Raw genomic sequence first — 23,054 nt, 5'->3', positions numbered from 1 at the left:
GCGATAGGGGCACGTTTAATTTAAGGAGTTACGTGTTGAAAATAAGATGTATTTTTTCGCTACATAAAAAACTAAATACATAAAAAAACGACAAACATGACGTCAGTCGACACACAAACATGACGTCAGTCGACACACACGTCCCAGTCGTCATTTGTGTCCCGGTGTTCCAGTCTGTAATTTCTCTTTGAGTGTCCCGGTCATCATTTATATTCCCTGTGCCCCGTATATTCATTCGTTTTTGATTTGGTATATGATGAAATAATTTTTTTGTTTCTTTCCTTTTTTTCTTTTTAGTTTTTTATTGGTTTTTACCTATTTTTTAGGTTTTTCTTTTCTTCTTTTTTCTTTTTAGTTTTTTTGTAGATTGTACCTGTTTTAGTTTTTTTTTATTTTTATTTTTTTAGTTTTCTTTTTCTCCTTTATTTTTCAGTTTTTTTCCTTTTTTTTTCTTTTTTAGTTTTTAGTTTTTTATTAGTTTTTAGTCCTTTTTTTTCTTTTTAGGTTTTCCTGTTTTTACCCTTTTTTTGTTTTTTCTTTTTTTTCTTTTTTAGTTTTTAGTTTTTTACCCTTTTTTAGTTTTTTTTTAGTTTTTTTGCTTTTATGGTTTTTTTACTAGTTTTTACCTGTTTTTTAGTTTTTTTTAGTTTTTTTCTTTTTTAGTTTTTTTTCTTCTTTTGTATTAATGCTAAAGCCAAGGTTCGAACCTGGAACCTCTTGGACCTAGAACCTGGAACATAACGCTGTACCAACTCAGCTACTTCGGCTTGAATACATTTACCTTTTTTAGTTTTTTTTATTTTTATTTTTATTTTTTTTAGTTTTCTTTTTCTCCTTTATTTTTCAGTTTTTTCAGTTTTTTTTTTCTTTTTCAGTTTTTAGTTTTTTTAGTGCTTTTATTAGTTTTTGGTTTTTTTCTTTTTAGTTTTTTCGTAGTTTTTACTTTTTTTTTATTTTTTTAGTATTTTTTTTTACTTTTTTAGCTTTTAGTTTTTTACTCTTTTTTAGTTTTTTTAGTTTTTTAGCTTTTTTAGTTTTTTTAGTTTTTTCTTTTTAGTTTTTTTTGTAGTTTTTATTTTTTTTAGTTTTTTCTTCTTTTGCATTAATACTAAAGCCAAGGTTCGAACCTGGACCCTCTCGGACCTAGAACCTGGAACATAACTTTTTACCAACTGAGCTACTGTATTTGTATCGGATTAGTGACGCTTCTTGACTACTAAGGTCCCTGCGTTGGCCCTGTAGTGCATTCCTGCAGCATGGTTCGATCTCTGGGTCCTGTATTACCACGCTAATGTCAAACCTACTGCGCCAACACAGGTAGTTATATAACTGAGCTATTTCGCCTTGAATACATTCGTTTTTGAATTGGTATGTGATGAAATAATTCAGACGTCATATGCGGACAGTCACTCGACAGACACACAGACATCTTATTTTTATATTATACTAGCTGTTGGGGTGTTTTTTTAAATGAAAGTAAGGAGCGACATTAAAACTTAAAACGAACGGAAATTACTCCATGTATGAAAGGGGCTGTTCACTTCTCAATGCCCCGCTCTTTACACTGAAGTTTTATACTGTTTAATAAACTAGAATTTAGAGAAATAGTCTTAACATTAGTGTAAAAGGGTAATTTTTCAGAATTACCCCCCCCCCCCCCAACTACCCCAAAAAGAGCGGATCCGTTCCAGTTATGTCAATCATCTATCTATGACTTGTGCTTATTTCTCCCACCTGGTTTCATCCCGATCCCTCCACTCTAAGTGTTTTTCAAGCTTTAGGTTTCCCCTTCCCAACTCTCCCCCCCCCAATGTCACCAAATCTATTCGAGATTTAAAATAATAGCTCTGAGACACAATATCCTTCTAAATATCAAATTTCTTTGACATCCGATAACCCGTTCTTACAATTATTATAATTCAGGGTTTCCAACTAGGGGGGACCTTTCCAATAAATTGATATTATGATCAAGAAAGGACACTTGTTTGCTATTTTGGGTGTATTGAAAGAATATTAGTCGTGCCAGCATTTAATGCCGAAATAAAATATATTTATGTAACCGTTTTGTGGTAGAATTCAATTTGTTTAGGGTGAAATTTTCAGACGAGAGCAACTTTTAAAAGCTAACCTTTTAGTAATTAACTGAAGCTTGGTCCATGCAGTTGTTTGCTGAAAAGTAAGCCTCTACCTTACGGTGGGGTATCATAAAAGGTTGCACAAATGTCTGACGGCTGTTAATCGTATCCTTGCTAGAATAGACTTCAATTAGCAGAAGAGCATATTGAAAGTGCAAAGGTGGAAAAGCATATATTTGACGTGATAAAAATACGATTAATTTGTCATTGTGAGAACCGTATAATAGCAGGTTGGACGAGGTTTTTAGGTGTTTATCTAATATAGACAGTTATATCAACTCAAATTTGGGTATGTACACCTTTTTTGGTGAGGGTATATAGAAAGAGAGAAACTCACCAGCGTATAGGTGGAAACCAAATTTCCCCTAAAATTTCAGGGAGTGTCCATTTTAGAAAGATGTTTCACACTCAAAATCTTACATAAGACTAATGAAATTTTCTAATAGCCGTTTTTATACCCCCAGAGACAAATGGAATTACTCAGTTTCCCATTAGAATAGTAGCAGATGACGTTTCTATTTTCCTGGAAATAACGGGTTATCAACAAGCCTTTTTTCCATAAGTCTCTAACAGTTCTTCAGTCTCTAACAGTTCTTCTCTTTGAAAATAGCGGAGTATTTGCTAACACGAAATGACAGAAAATCATGAATATATCGGGATGGTCTAGGGACTATGCCTTATTTGAGGGGTAGCCCCCTGAAGTTTTCTAAAGGGAAATCTAGATTTGGCGGGGTCTTTTAGGTTTTAAAAGATTATTCAATGAAGTTCTGGGGCAAAGAAGTCTTAAAACCCTTTAAAGATTTTCTATTACGTAACAATCTTAGAGATCCTAAAGGTTTTTTCCCTGGCCCTCGTAAGCTTTTTAAAAAGAAACTGTTTGGTAATCAGCGCCTGCGTCTTTAAGGAAACATTCCCTATGATGTAAAAGACCCCTGCATCTCTTTGAAAACCCATAACACCCGTGTCTTGAGGGGGTGATCTTCCAACTTAAAGGGAGAAAGGAGTAGCGGCAATGTGTGTTTTTTGAAGCAGAGAGGCCTCACTACTCTCAACCTGAATGCGTTGGCTAGTGGTGCCCTAACCGAAGTATTCCCTTTTATTTTTATATTTTGCATTAACCATATTTATTTTTATCATCCGTTTTCATTTTTACCTGCAAATTTAGAAACCATTTTATTTTTATTTTAGCTTAGCTAGTATAATTGCTGGGGCATTAGCGGATTTTTCTTTTCTAAAAAAAGCTCTAAACTAAATTTTGTGTACATTCCTGTTTTGTTTTTTATTTATACGAAATGATTTCGCGGCTTGATTTGAATGCATAAGAAAAAACCAAAGAAGGTAACGAAGAAGGTATTCCTGCAAAACTTAATAAGGACATTATATAAAAATATCTGACGGGTCGAGGAAAAAAAGCCAAGGAAAAAAGACTTACTTTACAAATGGTCTAGTCCAAACTTACAGTAAGACAATTAGGACTATGGCTAGTACTTTGCACTCTTAGTCCTAAAAGATTTAACAAGAAATTAGTTGCTACCCATACCTAGACTGAACAATATTTAAAAGTATCTTTGACTGTCAAGAGCCTTTCTTCTTCAGTTTGGATTATGATACAGACATTTTTGCAAAATCTCATCACCGGAATCGAATCCCCAACCCAGCAGTGGCCTGCTGCAGCTGAGATCAAACTCTAGGTTTCGTATATTGGTTACCGGAGCTACCAAGTAAAAAGTGAACTCTTGACGATAGTAACCAACAATTTTAAACATGTTTTGACAAAGAAAACACCCAAGTTAAGAAAAATTGTCATTTAATGTTGATTTAGGAGTGGTAGGCGATTTCAAAACGACTCAGTTTCTTTTCATATAGTATCTAAGGGACCAATGACTCCATATCCGGTCGATACAGTGGTATTGCCAGTCATAAGGGGAAGCCGAAGTAGGTATTTCGTATATTTGTAAAAAAGTTCTCTATTATCAGCAATATCACTGTGAGTGAAAGGCTGCCAATAAGGCGAAAGAGCAAGCGAATATGGGACTACAGAAGCTTTGTAAAGAGGTCCTAGAATACGACGACTAACCTAAGCTTTATAGCAGCTTAAAGGGCATAAGTTTTTCTACTCCCATTCTAAATAAAAATCAACTGTGTCCGTGTTGCACGCGAATTTTTCCAAATTCCCACTCAAAGGTAAGTAAGGTGATCTTGTTCGTGAACGACATGAGTACCAAGAGACAAATAGACTGGCTCGTCGACGAACAAATGTTTTGTCGTAATTTCATCAATAATCATTAGTCCAAATATTTCGTAAAATATGGGGAAAAGAATAATCGGTCTGAATGAAGAGCACTAGTCGGAAGGTTTTCCCTTTTTAAGGACAGGGCTAATTTTACCAGTGGTAAATAAATCTGTGACTGATTCCGAGCAAAAAATTCTTTAATAAAGCAGTTTCAAGCTCATAACCAAAGAAGGGATGCAAGCTTGAAGATGTATTGCACAAATGCCATCAATACTGTGGATTTTTTTTTTTTACGAAGCTTAGAAATATTACGAAGCCTATAAACTAAGGTCATTGCTAGACTTGAGCAAGCATTTAACAAGCTCCTTCTCATACACACTTTCAAGACTGCATTCAAGGCCAAATTTGCTTGATGTCGTTTCGGACCTTTCACAAAGTGTCTCTTTGTATAAAGGCAGAGATCGTTCACTACACCGGTACGCCACATACCACACTCTTTCCAAATATGGAACCAGAATTTTGACTTGGCACACGACTTGGCGAGCTTTAGATTGCTTGTCCAGTGAGGCTTTTCTTCTCCAACCCATACGGTACACTTGCCTTTTCAGTAACGCATAGGGTATGCAAAATTTCAGTATAATACGAGTTGAATAAAATCTGACTTTCAGAAACACTAATGCCAGACCTCTGAGACAGTAGCTGGAAAGATACTTTTTTTTTCCAAGGATAGCATCACTTACGCTTTGAAAAGGTGTCAGGTCACTTTTGCCCCAGTCACAGATTTCATGCCACTTGCTAGTACTGTTTGATGTGACAGGTTCAGTTGGGGTTACTACGACAGGGAAAGGGTTTCTGATCGGCAGATGATCTGAAGTCTGAGATATAGGGAAATCCAGAAAGGGAAATCACCTGTTGCCTGAACTATGGATGTGTGTGAATCTAAGCCCATTTTCTACTGGAGCAAGCTGTGGGTGTGTTTGAACTTCGTGTGCAAAACGGTCAAGGGATTTCAGATGAAGCTTCAAGGGACAGTTGAGGGGAATGTTGAACTAAATCAAAACACAATATGTGCCTGCGGGCTGTCAAAAAGGTGTATCTCTGAAATGACTTAGGGTATTAAGTTGGAACTTTCAGGAAATGATTATCAAATGATCAAAAAAGGCAAGTATATCTTGTATTTTAAATATTGGTTAGTATGGTTTAAATTGTGAGGGCTAAGGATATCTTCTGACACTTTCAGGGAATATTTAAAGAGGATAGGTTGAACTAAATAAAAACACACTTTGTGCATTCAAGTGGCCAATAGGATGTATGAGTAATTGATCAGGAACAACTTAGAGTATTAAGTTGAAACTTTCGTGACCTATTAAGAGGGATATTAAACTATAAAAAAGGAACTCTATGTATTTTGTTACTACTACTACTACATCTGCCAGGGTGGTCCCAAGCTTCTTTTCACTGGGGGGGGGGAGGCGAACTCGCAAATTTCACCACATCGCTGCCAGATTTTCACCAGATTTAAAAAAAAGAAGACTGACCTTTAAACATATTTTAGTAGGTAGAGACCGCATAATATATATAAGATCGCAATCAGGGAAAAATTCGCTGAGTTTTTATTCCTTTCCACTTTTGAACTCTCTGAGACAAGTCAAACTGGTCCAAAACATCAAAATCAAATCAAACACCCCAAAGAACATTTTTGTTAGGGGTAGGGTTTCAGGGAGGGGGGACAAAAGAAACTTTAAAACTGGTTTATTTGTAGCCAGGTTTATTTTGTTTGTCAAAACGCAAAATTGGACTAGATTAAGTGGTGCATTTTTAATTGAATTTTTATTTAATTAACGTCAACAGGCCGAAAATGAGGCAAGCACCAGTTTTGTTTGAGCTTTCATAGGGTAGGCTGTGGACAGGAGAGGATGCATGACTGCCACCTTAACTTTATTTTGTTTGATGTGCATTCTTTATAATGTGTTGTGTAGTATCTTTTTCAATTGAACGAATAGTGTCTTTTCTAAATAGCATTTTCTTTTACTTACTTTTTGGAGAAAATTTGCTTCTGAAGATTTAGACCGCATGATTTTTACTTTTCTAATGTTTTGCATTTGGTATCCATTATAAAATACTTTCCCATAATAGTTTCTACACAAGTTTTCAGACAGCTTAAGAACACGTTTAGACTTGTATCTTTCATTAATTTTCCATGGGAGGGCCCCCAGAACACCTCACTTTTTTATGAAAGGTATCCCCCAAAGCCATTGGATGTGAACCCCCTCTTCCCCTCCAACCAAAGTGCTAAAATTAAGCCTATAGCCAGAGTGACATTTCCAACAAATTTAGGACCCAAGACCTCTAGGATCCAGGCAGTAAAAGGCTTCAAAGTTCCATAGTTTGAAAAACTATTGATTTTTAGTACTTTGATTCCTGCTAGTTCCTCAACCGTATAACCCATAAGCGAAAATTTCTTGGTTAAAGTTTTTTTTGCCGATTGCTGTGTCTTCATCAAATTCAAGGTGGATCGAGGTAATTGGCATTATGGTAGGTTGGACACAGAAGTTGATTTTACTTTTTAAATTGTGTTACTTTGTACCAAGGTTTTTTCCTCCCCCTACAGCCTCACCCAATTCTCAAGTGGATTGGAGTAATTTCTTGCAAATAGTCAAGAATGGAGTCTGTCTGTTTAAGCCACTCACAGAAAAAAGCCTTTGGCTCTTTTGTAGCTGAAATCTAGACAAGGATGTACCATATTGTCAATAATTTAGTTTTTTCAAAATTGTCTTATTATACTTCAATTTTAAAAATACACGTTTGTTGGTTAATTTTTGTTGTTGTTGATAATGAATTGATTGTAGCATAAAAATACTCTCATATTTTTTAACGGTAAAAAAGCCTGTCTTTTTAGTAATTTATAATACACCAGTTTTTTCATGACTTTTGACGGAATTTGACGACATTTCTTTTCAATTTTAGAGAATCAACTTTTCAGAGGACACATGTTTTATACCGTCTAATATAGAGATGAAATTTTTACGTTTACTCTGAAAACCATCTAACGTTGGAGGTGTCCGTAGTATTACTGAAAAACACACTATGAATACCTGTGGATAAAAAGACTCTCAGAAACACTCCAAGTTAGGACTAACTTGAACTGATACAACTCAATAGCTATAACATACTGCCACACTTGGAGCAGTTTTGAGAGGGGGTCTTTGCCGCAAGCATAATCCAAATGGGTAAAATTCACATATGACAAAAACCACTTTATCTACAATGCCGTACTTCTAGGTACCTTCTTCCTCAAGGTATACCCATCTCTACTTGGGAGCTTAATACACCCAGAAATACAAAACTGATATAAATCACATTACCCTAACGCTGCAGGCTCTACTAGGAAATAACACATAGTCGGAAATACAACCATAGAAACTTACTATTGATACTAAGTCACAAAAAAAAACTGAAAAAATAAATCAAAATATTCTTCATATACTTACAGGGGTTTGTAACCTTCTAGTATTCTAGAAAATCAAAACGAGGAGTGACCTGGAGTTACACACCCCGCCAAAAGGATTACAATTTCCTTATAAATGTTGACCTTACTGAACCAGACGGTGCCCAGAATTCTGTCTAGTCGATTGAGTAAATTATCCCCAGTTGTGGATTTTTTGAATTTCAATTATTAAGCTAGTTTTGACATCTGTAAGAAAATTTCCAGCGGAAGAAAGGAATCAGCTTGAAAAGAAATAGAAATTATAAAAGAAAAACAAAATCAGATTTATGTTATAATTAGTTCTGGGTCCATAACCCCAACACACCCACACTATGATAAATGGTCATCACCACACCTTACTGGTCAGAACACCACAAAGAAACAAAAGCCAAACTCCAAAATCTCGAATTTTACAAGCCTTCTTGCTTTGCAGCTATTTTCAATGTCTAAGCTGCGGTCTACCAAATGAGCATCAAATCACTATGTTTTTTCCAGCTGAGTCTATTGTCTACAACAAATCCTAGATATCGAGTTTCTTGAACTTCCGTTAGAGTAGCTCCATTATGTATAATAGATCCTGCAGAAATGGTAGGCGCTGTTCCTATTCTGTTTAAACTTGTAATCATCCCCGTATAGAATTTTCCAGACACATAAATATGCTTTAGAGACACTTTATCTTGTTTCTTTCAAACATAGTTTTACCTTCTTTTAAAACATAGTTCGGAAGCGATCTATTTACGCGTTGGAACTCGCAAATTGCAACTTTTGATTTGAGCTATTGATACACAAGACAAGACTTGTGTTTATGCTAGCAAATTTTTTTTTTATTATTCTTCAATTTCGGGTTTAGATTATGTGGCTCAATCTTAGGGTGCTGAATTTTTACAGTTTAAGAGTTAGACCGTTCTTCTCAAGTTTTTTTTTTATAATTTAAAACTTTTCTATTTTTTAAATTATTTTTTGGATTGAACGGATTTAGGTTATGTAACTTCTTCTTAGGGCGCTAACCCTTCTAAAGTTTGAAGGCTTTATCATACTGTTTGACTTTCTCTAATTTTTCAAACTAATCCATGGATTGAATTATAAAAACATTCCCGTCATCCCCCCGAAGTTTTCATGTCGAGATTTCTATTCTTTCCTTGAATATTAATTATTGACTTTTCATGACATCTATAGAACTTTTTGAACGGGGTGGAGGAGGTTAAAAATATCCAATGTTTTCAAAATGTTAGATTTTTTCATTTTAAGATATTAAAATGTATAATTTTAGTTTTGATATTGCTATTTACTTTTTACTGAAACTCCAGGTAAAAATAATCTATGGATTTAATTCGTCATTCACCTCTCTAACAATCTCAGAAAATTTCATCTTGATAACCCTAGTCGATGTTTGGGTGTTAGTTCTTGAATTGTCATAACATTTGTAACTCTTTTTGAGCTTGGGGATGGGGAATACCCGTTTGTACAAACTAAAACAATATACATAGTAGAAAACAAGTTTATGTGATTCAAAGGGTTAGCTTCGCATAAGATTGTCGATAGGCCCTTCCGGTCGTAAGATATGAAAATGGTTGACATATTAATTAATTGTCTTATTGCTTCACGGTCATCAATGCAAACCTTTGACAATCTATATACAAAGAAAGTGTTTTAATTTAATTGGACACACGTTTAAAATTTTCCTAATAGTTTCAATTTAATAAAGTTGCAACAACATGTAGCCGTTACTATTTTTTCTCATACCAAATATATGTAGGATAGGGTACCATACCATCTATCTTTATTTCTACTGATTTGGGAATTAAGATCCCAAAAATACCCTATGCCATTTTTGAGGTACAATGTCATTTTGACAAATTGGATACACTTTAATTATTTTGATTTAGTTCAATAGTAGCAGCAGTATTGGTAGGGGGTAGAAACACTAGTGGCAGTATAGTTGCCCAGAAACTTTAGTCTAATACCCTTAGCAATAGCAGCAGTTATAACAGGCTCATAGTGCCTTTAGGTTAGTTCAACATGCTTCTTAACACGGCAGGAAAGTGTTAACTTAGTTCTACGGTCTAAATTGCTCCTTGGATATTACTTTTACGCCATTTAGACAACCAACAAACATATTCTGCGCTTTGATTAAGCTCATCACCCTTCTGATTTTCCCCTTTAAGTTACACCTTAATACACTTAACCTTAGAAGAAGCAGTGGTAGTAATAGTAATAGTAGTATGAGCAGGAGTAGTAATAATAAGAGTCTAAGTATGACTATTACTAAATTTAGTATGAGTGTATGTCTGCATGTACATAGTGTGTTTTGATTTAGTTCAATATTCCAGTTAACATCTTCTTAAAATTTCATTTTAATACTATTAGCTTTAAAATAACTATAGCATTAGTTGTAGTAGTAGCAGTAATAACAGTGGGAGTCGTACTAAAAGTAGTAGCAATGGTAGTAGCAGTAGTTGTAAGGCTGCTACTGCGGAATTAATTCAGAAGAGTTGGTGCATCCAAGTTGTCAAAATATAACAGGTCTTAAAGGGTCTAGCTTGTTCCCACCCCTTTGAAAAATTTCACAAGTGGAAAGCCCCTCGGAAATTTCATCGCAGCGGATATCCCCCCCAAAAAAAAATTCCCCCCACATCTAAAATTGAGCAGACACAGAGAGAGCATGGCAAATACAAATAATGAAGAAAATATTGACTTTTTGATTTATCTACTTATTTTCCAAACATAGGCAAAATATGAGGTGAAGAATATTCATTACGATATATTTTGACATTTTATTTTATTTCTCTTTTTTGTGTTTCTAGGGCTGGAGTTATCAAAGCAATAATCAAAATGCTATCTTAGAAACGTGGGAGTGGGCTAATCCAAATGGAAATTGGAAGTCCTAGTGCCCTTTTAAGGGTCTAGAGCTACTGGAGGGCAATTCGCCTCTTCTCAACTCCTTTTCTATTGTTCGATCCTCCTTCAGACCTAATCATGACGAATCAAAATTTTGAGATAACCATTTTGCTCAAATACTTCGAAAAGTCTAATAAGTTTGCCATTAGATTTGATATCACCCCACGGCCCCGTTTCTAGCCCTTATCTTACCCTGCTATGATAAATCATCTCTCCAAATACACACAAAAAACGAAATATGGTATAGGACGCAAAGAGGCGCAGCTTTTTACGAGTCCAGGTTAAAATTAACCACAATGTAAATATCAAAGGGATGTCTCAGTCTGTGAAATACTCATTTTCAATTGTTTGATTGAAGAGTAAGAAAACAATTATTAAGTAAACAATTATAAAGTGCTTCTAAATTTCATAACTATCCTAGAAAATCAAATTGAATTTATGTAAGGCACCCCATGGATCATAAGCTACCGACCACTGTGCCACGCCATATATTCTGTATTTCATTTTGGAATATAGTTATAACCTTCCAAAACGGTTTTTTTTATTTGTCATGCTTTTTCTGGGGTTGCTGAATTTTAGATGTAGGTGAAATTTTTCAGAGGGGGAGGGGAAGTGGAGTTTTCTGCAGGTTAGAATTTTCCGGGGGAAGTACTTTTTGGGAGGAATTTACCACGGGAAACGAAGCCTAGTACCGGGAACACAATTTAAGGAGCGCAATGGAGTATTAAGCAGAAATACATTATGGTTAATCTCAGGCCAGTCAGCACAAATCACAGCTTGTTAAAAGGCGAATCAAATCTCTCTGGAACGGCTCAAAGTACAACGGTGTTTCCAATGCATTCAGATAAGAAGAAGAAGAAAATATATTGGATTAGATAGGAAAGTGTTTATCATAGGTAGGTTATCTTTAAAAGAAGTAACGATGAATATTTAGTGTTTGGTCACCTTTGTAAAAAAATATCCGGTAAAATCCTATTTAATTGACTTCTTGCTATCTCGGAAAGGGTTTAGGCTAGGAAAATGAAACTTTCAGGGATGGGTCTACAGGCTAAAGTATGTCCCGGGAAGGTATTTTAAAGTACCCACCTCCACTCCTTCTCCCTCTAGAGGGCCCTGAAATTTGCCTACATGACAGGTCTTTACCTATTCAAATTTTGACAAAACAACATTTACCTTAATTTTCAGTTAAAAGTTGATTTTTCTCTGTCTTTAGTTCTGAAAATGCAATTCCTGTTATTTGAGTAGAATTTTGAGCCATATCAATGTTTTTTTTTAATTTAGGAAGTGTATTTGCATATCATTAAAATCTTTTAAAATGGAATTAAGCAAAGTTGTAAAGCTGAAAACAATTTTGTTTTACTTCAATTAAGCAGAAGATCTATTTTGCATGGTTTCACTTTTATAACACACATTTTAAAAGGTCATCAAATGTCAGGGCCCTCTAGAGGGAGAAGGAGTAGAGGTAGTTGCTTCAAAATACCTTCCCAGGACATACTTTAGTCTGTAGATTCATCCTTGAAAGTTTCATTTTCTTAACCTAAACCCTTTCTGAGATAGCATGAAGTCAATTGACTAGAATTTTAGCAAATATCCTAACATAATATGGGTAGTAGGTTACCAAATTATATTGGTTATTTTGCATTCTTTTCAAACATAGCCTAACATTCACTTAACTGACAGTGCAGCCTTCCCATGATGATTCCAGATATTTAATAGATTCTAACCTAGTACTGTGCCCTGGGGGACACTACCTCCAACAGCAGCCATCTCAGAGAAGAATGTCCTTCCATTGCTTCTAAATATTTTAACTATCTTTTTTCTATCTGTTTGGAACTGCTTCACCCACTTTACTACATCCTCCTTTGCCCTAATAGCTTGATTGGAGCTTGATTTGAAGTCTTTTATGGCAGACTTTGTCAAATGTCTGCCAAATCCTATAAGATAATGTCAGCAGGGGACTTCTGGTCCATAATATTGGCAACATACTTGTAAGTATGAATCAAGTTTGTTTCAACCAACTGACTAGACTTAGAGTCATGATGACATGATAAAGATATAGTATTGTTTTTTAAGTATGTCATGATTATAGTGTTGACAATGCCTTCTAGAAGCTTCTCAATTGCAGAGGTGATGCTTATTGTTCTGTAATTACTTGTATCCTCTTTACTACTACCCTTGTGCATGGGTTTATATTTGCTGTGCATCAATCTTGTGGGATAGACTCTTCATCTAGAGATTTCTAAAAAAGTAGAGCTTGTGGGTCCAACAGTTCAACATGCAATTCTTTTAGAAGCATAGGGTGTACACCATCAAGTCCTACTGATTTATTTGGGTTCAACTTTCTTAGGCATGTCCCTACATCAATGATGTTGCTCATTTAACATCATGTTTTTTTTTTATCTTATAGTCAGCAATCTCACTTAGGCTAAACTAGATATCTCCAAGTGTATGTAGAGTAAACAACTTAGCAACAGATCAATCAGAGGCAACACTATAGCATTGCCTATAGAAAAGGTCATACAGCTCTAATGTTTTATTATTAATTTAAAAAAAAAACCTTTTTTACACAAAACAAGCTTTTGAAGAAAAATATAGAGCTCCATTAAGCCAAGCATTAGTAAAAGTAAAGTCAAATAATCTTCCAAGCATAAAACTTCCACAAATCACTATCAATAAATAAATAAAACTTGAAACAAACAGAAATTACAATAAATAGCCATGTCAAAGTCAAAACAAGCAAAATTTAACATTAGTTGGGCTGATAACCCTGATGTCTTCTCAAGACCAGAACACAATTTGCACTTTACTGAAAAAAACAACAAAACAAATGGCCATGGACAGTCTAATTGACATAAACTGATATTTATTCCCAAAAAGCTTTGATAATTTTTTATTTATGAAAGTGAGAAAAGTGGAAACATTTCAAACATATTTTATTTACTAACAAACATTATTTTTTTAAATTGTAAAAGCAGCAGTATTTACCTTAATTAATTACCTTAATTTGCACTTCGGAGCAAATTAAGATCTGTAGATCTGTTGAATGCTCCTGAGTTGAATCGGTGATGTCTCATAGCAGGTATGAGCAGGATGGAATGTCCCACTCATACTTCCAGTCTTTCATGGCCCACTCTTTATCCTGTGCCTTCTTGAATGCTTCGGGGGTGGGGGCTGAGACTGTTGCTTTGCACAGTTCATTCCAGGGGTTGACAACTCTGTTGGTGAAGAAACTTTTTCTGGCCCTGGTTCTGACTGACTGCTTGAACAGCTTCTTTGAGTGTCCTCTGGTGCACTGTGGGGGGCCTGGGTGGATGGGCAGGATCTTGGCATATGATGAATTCAGCAATTTGCGGGTCATCATCATGTTGCTACGGTTGCGCCTGTACACAAGGGTAGGGAGGTTGAGAGCCCGTAAACGATCTTGATAAGGTTTGTCTCCAAGGTTTGTGATGGCCTTGGTTGCTCTCCTCTGGACTCCCTCAATTAGCCTGACATCTCCTTTGTATGTTGGGAAGGCAGCGCACATGCCAAAATCCAAAACGGGTCTGACTAGTGCCTTGTAAAGTTTCAGGAAAACTAGTGGGGATCTGCTGGTAACTGTTCTTTTGATCAGACCTAAGTTTGTGTTGGCCTGGGACACGCTCTTGATGGTGTTGGCATGGAACTTGAGAAGGCTGTCAACAATGACCCCAAGGTCGCGTTCCTCTGTGCTGGTCTTGATGGGTGAATTGGAGTTGGAGGCATGTTCATGCATATGGTATTGGGTGCATGGGTTTGAGGATCCAAAGTGTAGCGTGCTGCATTTGCTTATATTGAATGATAAGAGCCATTTGTCTGCCCACAGCTGGATTTTCTGGACATCTGTTTGCAGGGATTTTACATTCACTGCTCCAAATAGCTTTGAGTCGTCAGCATAGAGAGACAAGTTGTTTTCCACCTCGCTGAATATATTGTTGATGTAGATGTTGAACAGTGTAGGACCAAGAACAGTTCCCTGCAGTACTCCACTGATGACATCACAGGGCTCGGAAAAGATCTTTTCACCTCCAACACCAAATAGCCTGACACTCTGGGTTTGTCCTGACAGGAAGTCCATAAGCCAATCAACCAGGTTGGGGTGTAACTGGGCAGCAGTAAGCTTTTCTCTTAGCCTTTTGTGTGGGACTTTATCAAAGTCTAGTAAAACTAGGTCCACTGGTAATCCTTTGTCAAGCAAATCTGTAATGATGTCATATGTTTCCAGTAAGTTTGTTTCAACTGACTTTCCTGGTTGAAACCCATGCTGATTAGGGGATAGGATATTGTTGACTTTCAGATGTTCCAGTATTGCATCATTGACCACTCTTTCAAGGGTTTTTGCGACTACTGATGTGAGACTTATAGGTCTGTAGTTTTCTGCTTTAAGTCTGCTGCCTTTTTTGAATATTGGGGTCACAAAAGCAGTTTTCCAATCAGATGGGACAGATTTGGCATTAATAGACTTTTGGAATAGGTCAGACAGTGGTCCTGCGATGATGGTTGCCAGTTCCTTCAGCAGTCTTGGGTGTAAGTGATCTGGTCCAGCCGATTTATTTGTGTCAAGATTTTGAGGATGTTGGAGGGGTCGATGCTGACTTGCTCCATTGTTGTGGGGGCTTCATAGCCCAGGCAGTTTGGCAGGGGGCCTTCTGGTTCACAAGTGAAAACTGAAGCAAAGTGCCTATTTAGTTCGTTTGCTACATCAGTTATGTTGGTTACAGTAGTGCCACAGGGTTTCACCAGTCTGGAGATAGTTCGACGGGAGTGGTTCTTGCTAGAGACATAATTCCAGAATTTTTTAGGATTTGTCTTACTTTCTTTGGCAAGATTGGACTCCAGATTTTCGTAGAGTTTTCTGGTGAGGTTTCCCAGCTTGTTTTGTGCCTTGGTGAATTTTGTGTGTTGCTGCAGGTCTCCTGACTGCCTGAACTTTTTCCGTGACCTCTTTTTCCTGTTTATTTCTCTTTTGATGTCTTTTGTCATGTAGGGGAGGGATCTAGGTTTTGGTTTGAAACTGGTCTTTGTGTGGGCATCCTGAGCTTTCAGCAAAACACCCTTGAATTTGGTCCATTGTTCGTCAACTGTGCCACTTAGTACATTCGGCCAGTCTGTAGTGGATAATTCATTTCGAATAGCAATGTAGTCAATAAACACTTTTTTGACTAGCTTGTTCTTAAGTACCTTCACTTTCAGCATGAGCTCTATAGTTAGGTGATCGCTTTTACCAAGGGGTGGTGAGTATTCAATACTTTGAACTAAGCTTTTGTCATTCAAGATAACCAGGTCAAGTGTTGTTGGGCGCTGAAGCAATCTGTATCTAGTTGGTTGGTCAACTATCTGGTGTAGGGACAATTCACTGAGGCAATTTAGGAAAGGCTGTTGCTTGTCTTGTTTGGTTGGAGTGGCACCACATCCAAAACCGTTTATCCAGTTTATAGATGGAGGGTTGAAATCACCAGCAATAAGCAGATGTCCTTTGAGGTTCGAATTTAGTGTGCATATTATTTCTGCTATTGCTTGTTCGGTTACAACTTGGGATGGGGCTGAGGGACTTCTGTAGATGCATCCGTTTCTGACCGTCTCTGACTCATGGCTCCCTGGCACACATAGATCAAAGCAAACTGCCTCAACAAAGGGGCAAAGGAGAGGAACATCCATTATCTTTGTATTGTATCCTGCTTTAGCGAGGGCTAGTGTTCCTCTTTTGCAACCCTGGGATGACAGATTTGAGAGAACTTGGTAACCTGGGATTTTCACATGGGAATCGTGAAGTTTGTTACTACTGTTTTTAGGGCAGACTTCAGTCAGTAAGATCACATCGAACTTTTTTGAGTCAATTAGGGTTTTTAGTTCATCAATTTTGTTTGGCAACTGGTCAACATTAGTAACACATACACTAAAGTCAGAACTTACGGTTGCTGGTTCTGGTTGGCTTCTGTCCAGTATGGTTTGTCTGTTGTTATTTTCACCAGAGTCACTTTCTTCCTCAACAGAAACAAAGCTCAAGTCTTCTTCTTCTTCCTGGGAAGCCAAGTCAAGTCAAGGGACTTGAGAGAATGGCTGCTTGCCCTTCAGTCTTTTGTTACTCTTAAAAAGGGCACCAGAACTTTTAATTTTGAATTGAATTAGCTTTTTTAAAAGCTTTAATGATATTTCTAGCCATTGTAGAGTTATGTTGCCTATGGTATTGCTTAAATGCCCTTTTTAAAACCTGCATGCCTACATTTTTTCCTTTAATTGAAACTCCTCACAACAAGGCCTGTTAATTTGAATTTCACACACCTAACTGTTCCTAAGATGTTGCTATTACAAACTGCATGCAGAGTGCCTATTCTGATTCAGTTCATCTTCCCCCTCAAAATTTCTTGAAAATTTATATATATGTTTTAACAGATGATGTTTTAACAAGTAAAGATGTCTGTATAAGGAGTGTTTTTTTTTCTACTTTTTACCCCCATGCCATATGGTACAATTACACAGGAATGTGCAATATGAATGAGTACCACTAGTTATTATGCCAATTTACAAAAGAGGGGAAAATTCAAGTTGCTGAAAGTACTATTGTAAAAATACCATAAAATAAAGACCATGTCATTAAAATTGGTAAAAAAAGGATCTCCCTAGGAAATATAGGGTAAAATTGCTAGAATTGGTGTATTTTTTTTATCTATCTTTTTTTTTCAGCTTTTAATGACAATTTTTACATATTTTGATTTTCCTAGGCTTAAAAAGGTAGCACCTCTCCTCTATTTTGAAAACCAATAGGTAAAGATTTTCAACATAAAGAAATTCAACTTTTGTCAAAATACTGGTTAGTTTAGGTCACATAAATTGGATTAATACTCGTTTGTTTATTTATGATAAATAGGTTTTGATTCACATAAAGTCAGAGATAGAGGCTAATTTGGGTCCAATTCCCTGAAACGTCAAATTACTCTTAATTTCTGGACACTTCCTATTCAAATTAACTAGTATTTTCTTCTCCTTTTTTTTTTACAATCGTACCCTCCCTTCCCAGGAAAAAAATCATTCATGACTTGCAATTTCTTTTATGATATAGCCTCTACAAAGACACTCATTCATTAGCATTAAAAAGCAAAAAAGACAAAAATTCCAAGTGTGTCCCCTTACATTTTGTCTGCTTCTATCTTGTGATCAGTGTAAAAATTAATGGTAGCTTATTTTGCTCTTTGTTTATTATAGTGACAATTGATGTCTACATTGCTGCCATTGACTTTTGTTTTACCAAGCGTTTTTTTTTTTTTTTTTTTTTTTTTTTTTTTTTTTTTTTTTTTTTTACTGCCTAATGTGTCTGTTGCAATACTATCCTATACATCTCTAAGAGCCATTATTGAAATAAACAGTTTGTATAAAATGCCAAGTGTTACTCAAGGCCAAAAGGCCGTCTGACTTAACAAAGCATATCAGAATGTGAAAGTGTTTAAAGTAGAGACAGTTAAAAATTTTTAAATATTGGAATATTACCTGGAATAAAATTCTGTGTGCAGTTAAAGATGATCTACTTTCTACAGTCTTTAACCACACAAATAATTTTATTTCAGGTAATTCTGCAACATTTGGACACTTCATGCAGAAGAGAAGGAAATCCACTCTGATTCACAAAATTGGTGCCAAAAAAAGCTATATGTGTTCTAGGCTTTAGATTGAGTAACATTGCCACAGACCCACAGGCCAAATGATATTGCTTTCTGAAACTTATTTAGTGGAAAGATTACATAAACTGTTCTTTAAAAGAAAATAAGCATATGCAAATAAGAAGACATGCTGTAAGAGAAGGGTTAGTCAAATACAAACTTAAAACTCAATTATAAACACTTTGCAATGCAATTAATGAGTACAATTGACGGTTATGTGGTCTTCTTTTGCCTGGCTGTCTATGCAGTAAAAATCACAATAACAGTATCATATTTAAACCTGTGTCTTTCAGCCTTTGGGTAGTTTTGTGCTATGTTATCCACAGGCCGCCATAAAATATGTCAGTAAAATATGTGTAAAATACTTAAAATACTGGTGAAACACGTATAATACCGGTAAAATACGTAAAACAGGTAAAATTCCAATTTTATGGGGTCCATAAAATTACTGTGGACCCCATCCCCAAATACATAAAATACCTAACTTTGCCATGACCAATTTTACCATGTATAACCCTAGCTGAAAGATTCATATTGTAATTAAAACAATTACAAATACACCCTTAGGTTACAATACTTTTATGCTCAAGCCACATCATGGTCACATCTGTTTATAAGAAAAGACAAATTTCATAAATGACTTGACATTTTTCTTGATTTTATTGTCACACTTGTATTTAAAAAAGGGAAATCAAAGTTGCTAGAAATTAGTTTAAAGAGTTTGTACCAACACTGATTTGTGTCCAACAGTTCTCTACTATTACTATGTCTTCTTAACTTTTGCAAGATTTCTCTTAAACATAGAAGAACCACTGTTCTAAGTTTCAGTCTTTTCTAGCTATAAAAAGTATGCCTTAAACCTTGACTCTGATTGGTCAGTCAAGAAATTTGTGCTTGAAAGTTGAACAATGTTTTACTCAAGAAATTATGAACAGCAAACATAATTAGCACTGTAGTCATCTGCAATCTCGATTTTATTGACAAGTGTGACTATAATGTGGCCCAGGCATTAATTTTCTACTAGAATCCCTTGATGAAGGTTTGAGTGAAAGTTTTCCAGTTTTCAGGCAAAGATTTGCTATAATTGAAGAATTTTTGCTGCTTACTCACAAAGGAAGAGTTTTGCTGTATTCAACAGGTTGAAAGTTAAAAGTATCAATTCCTGGTTAAATTAACCCTACTGCTTAAGGAAGATTTTAAAATGAGGGTAAACTCTCTCTAAATTGTAGTTAGAACAAGGTCAAAAAAATTTCCGATTTGATTAAAATTTTCATTGATTGCTGACTAGGTTAAGGGCACCACAGATTTGTTTTGGATAGGTGAATATTAGGGGAACATGAAATGAGACAAATATTTAGTTTGCCTGATTGGTTTCTCTGGGCCTACAGGAAGCTAATATATAAAAACAGTGCTTGGGGCATATTAAGAAGATTAAAACTTGAAAAGTAAGAAATTTGAATTGATAAAACTGATACAATGTTAAACTATAAAGTGTTTATTTGAAGAAGTTTAGAATTCAAAGTCTTAGATGACTGGAATTCTTAAAATAAACACTTTATTCTTGACATAAAAAGGCATTTGCTTGTTGAAATTGAAAATAAAGAACTGAAATTGATAGAAGGTGATAGAACACTAAATTACAAATGGTTTACTTGAAAATTTTGGAATTTACAGTCTCATATGTCCAATAATCTAAAAAGGAACACACTCGCAACATAAAAAAAGTTTTGATACTCAAATTAGGAAAGTAAGAACTTTAAATTGATAAAAAGTAAAAGACTGTTGAAATATAGAGGATCTGTTTGAAGAAGTTAGGAATTCAAAGTCTTAGATGTCTGAAACTCTTATACAAAGAGTATATTATTGACATAAAAAGGCGTTTGCTGTTGAAAATTGAAAAGAATCACCTTTGAATGTATATAAAAGTGAAAAAGGGCTAATTCACCAGGGTTTATTTCAAGAAGTTGAAATTCAAAGTCTTTTAAATCTGAAATTCTTAAAAAAGAGTGTACTCTCACCATAAATAGGCCTTCCCTGTTCAATAATGAAAAGAAAGAATTTTAAATTGATAAAAAAGAAAGAGTTAACTCAAAGGAAATTGACGTTTACAACCTTAAATGTTTGAGTTTCTTAAAACAGCAAAATATTGTTGACATGGGAGGTGTTTGCTTTTCAAAATTGAAAAGAAAAAACTCTAAAGTGATGAAAAATGAAAGAATGTTGAAGCATAAGTGTTTAGTTGAAGGAGCTTGAAATTTACAGTTTTATATGTCCGAAAATCTAAAAAAAAATTATATTAGCTACAATATTTATAGTTTATAGGTTTATATTATAACTACAAAGGTTTATTTGATGAAGTATTGGAGCATTATTTGGTCGAGTGTAAGGATTTATTTGATGGACTTAATGGGTTTATTTGATGAAGTATATGGGTTTATTTGAAGAAATTTACATTTCAATGTCTTAGATGTCTAAAATTCTTAAAGAAAGAGTACATTGTTGACATATGAAGAAAATCATTGTTTAAAATAGTATTTTGTTTAAAATAATATTGTTGGCATAAAAGGTGTTCACTGTTATAAAATTGAAAAGAAAGAACTTTAAATTGATAAAAATGAAAGAATGTTGAAGCATAAAGATTTTACACGAATTAGTTCGAAATTTATAATCTTGTATGTCTGGAATTCTTAAAAAAGTGACTATTCTTGGTTTTAGATTAATAAAAATGGAAGAATGTTAAACTATAAAGGGTTTATTTGAAGAAGTTTTGAATTCGAAATCTTGGATTTCTGAAACCATACAAATGAGTATATTTGTGCTGCATAAAGGATTTGATGCATAAATTTGGAAACTAAGAAATTTAAGTTGATGAAATTGCATAAGAACGGTGAAGTATAAACGGTTTATCTGAAGAAACTTCGAATTCAAAGTCTTAGATGTTGGAAATTTTCAAAAAAAAGAATATATTCTTGAAATGAAAAACTGTTGGTTGTTAAAAATTGAAAAGAAAGAACTTTAAACTGACAAAAATAATAAAGAATGTTAAATTACAAGAGTGTATTTGAAAACTCTTGGAACCCAGTGATGTCTAAATTCTTAAAAAAGAATATATTCTTGCCATAAAAAGGCTTAAAATTGAAAAGTAAGAATTTTGAGCTGATAAAAATGACAGAATGCTCTGAAGTATAAGGGTTTACTTGAAGGAATTTGAAATTTACAGCTTTATATGTCCAAAAATTTAAAAAGGCTTATTTTCATGAAACAAAATAGGTTTTGAAGCTTAAATTTGAAAAATAAGTTTTAAATTGATAGAAAATGAGATTTTGTTGAGGTGTAAACGGTTTTTTCGATGAAGTTGAGAATTCAAAGCCTTGGATGTGTTTATGTTATATGTAATTCACTAGATATGTGACGTGATTAGTCTTATATGTGATTAAGTTGTATAGTTATATTTGACTAGGTGAGTCTCTTCCAATCGTTGTTCGTTACTTTAGTTTTCTCTTGGACCTTGTGATTTCCTTTACTCTGATTAAAAAATAGCTTTAAAAAAAATATCATATTAAATGAGAAATTGAGGGATTAAAATGAGGTTTTGGGGGAAATTTTGTCTGTGAGAATGTAAGTTATGGTGAAAAGTAGTAGTTTAAGTGGAATTTGAGTTTTGTATATATATATATATATATATATATATATATATATATATATATATATATATATATATATATACCTTTGAAATTTGTATATTTTTCGCCGTTTTCTATTTTTGCTAACATAACATTTTTCTCTAATTACATTTTTCTCTAATTTTTGTTCTCATAAGTTTCTTTGTTTCATGATTCTGCTCAAGCAATTTTCGTTTTTGAAGTGTTTTGTTCAAGTAATTTTTATTTTTATCCTTATTATTTTCGCCTTTTTCATTTCTACTTCTTAAGTCGTCACACTGTTTCATTCGTTATCAAGTTTTATTTTAAGTCAAAATAATTGTTTAAGTAAATGCTATTCGAGTTTCTGCTTCTTTTGTTTAGTTGTTCAGATAATTTTGAGATATAAATATTTTAAGCTTCATATTGCTTTTCCAATGATATTTTATTGCCCAAGCATGTCAGGAAACCAGGTTATTCTAAAGCTAATGGGAAAATCAGGAAAATCAGATGATGTACTGGCATATCGCCTGTTGAACCATACATTACTTGCATATTTTGACAAGTCAAATGCTTTGCGGTAGGGTCTCAAACCTCATGTTTAAGGTTTTAGACCATGAAAACTGATTGGTTGTCTTACGTTCTGGATGGCCAGATATTTTTTTCCAACTTGAAGATTTAAAATTGTCTAAGAAAAAATGCTACTTTGTACTGGCCCATGAAAAGGTGCCCTCAAAAACCTTCTATTTATAGTTTTAGACCTTGGCAAAGTGATTAGACATCATGGGATCAGTACTACCTGACATTTTGACCCTTTTTGGGCAAATATTGATGTTTTTGCCTAAAAAAGGTAGAAAACGCTGATAGTTTGGTGCTAGTATATTTAAACCTACCTTAACTTAAACCTAAACATACGAAATTCAATGTAAACCTAACCCTAAACTAAATATGAAGCTAAATAAAACCAGCCTAACTTAAACCTAATAT

The 23,054-nt window shown here is 34.6% G+C and overlaps 1 protein-coding gene and 1 long non-coding RNA gene across 5 annotated transcripts in view; one reads left to right on the top strand and one right to left on the bottom strand.

The window, feature by feature from the left end:
- LOC136030606 (uncharacterized) overlaps positions 1 to 23,054 on the bottom strand; it is a 311,523-nt gene that overhangs the window by 246,966 nt on the left and 41,503 nt on the right. The gene's annotated exons all lie outside the window — the stretch shown is intronic.
- The window catches only part of LOC136030505 (uncharacterized), a 44,144-nt gene continuing 32,608 nt past the window's right edge, over positions 11,519 to 23,054 (top strand). Inside the window, exons 1-2 of one of the 4 annotated variants that reach the window (XR_010618320.1) lie at positions 11,578 to 11,649; positions 18,334 to 18,569. The gene's annotated coding sequence lies outside the window, so the exon portion shown is untranslated. Of the gene's footprint in view, positions 11,650 to 18,333; positions 18,570 to 23,054 lie in introns of all 4 variants that reach the window. The other 3 variants (XM_065709528.1, XR_010618321.1, XM_065709530.1) reach the window with 3 other exon arrangements.

Source organism: Artemia franciscana, chromosome 1 (genome assembly GCF_032884065.1).
Source record: "Artemia franciscana chromosome 1, ASM3288406v1, whole genome shotgun sequence".
NCBI classification, from domain to species: domain Eukaryota; kingdom Metazoa; phylum Arthropoda; class Branchiopoda; order Anostraca; family Artemiidae; genus Artemia; species Artemia franciscana.
The sequence above is the reverse complement of the archived record's forward strand: the minus strand, read 5'-3'. Positions and strand labels throughout refer to the sequence as shown.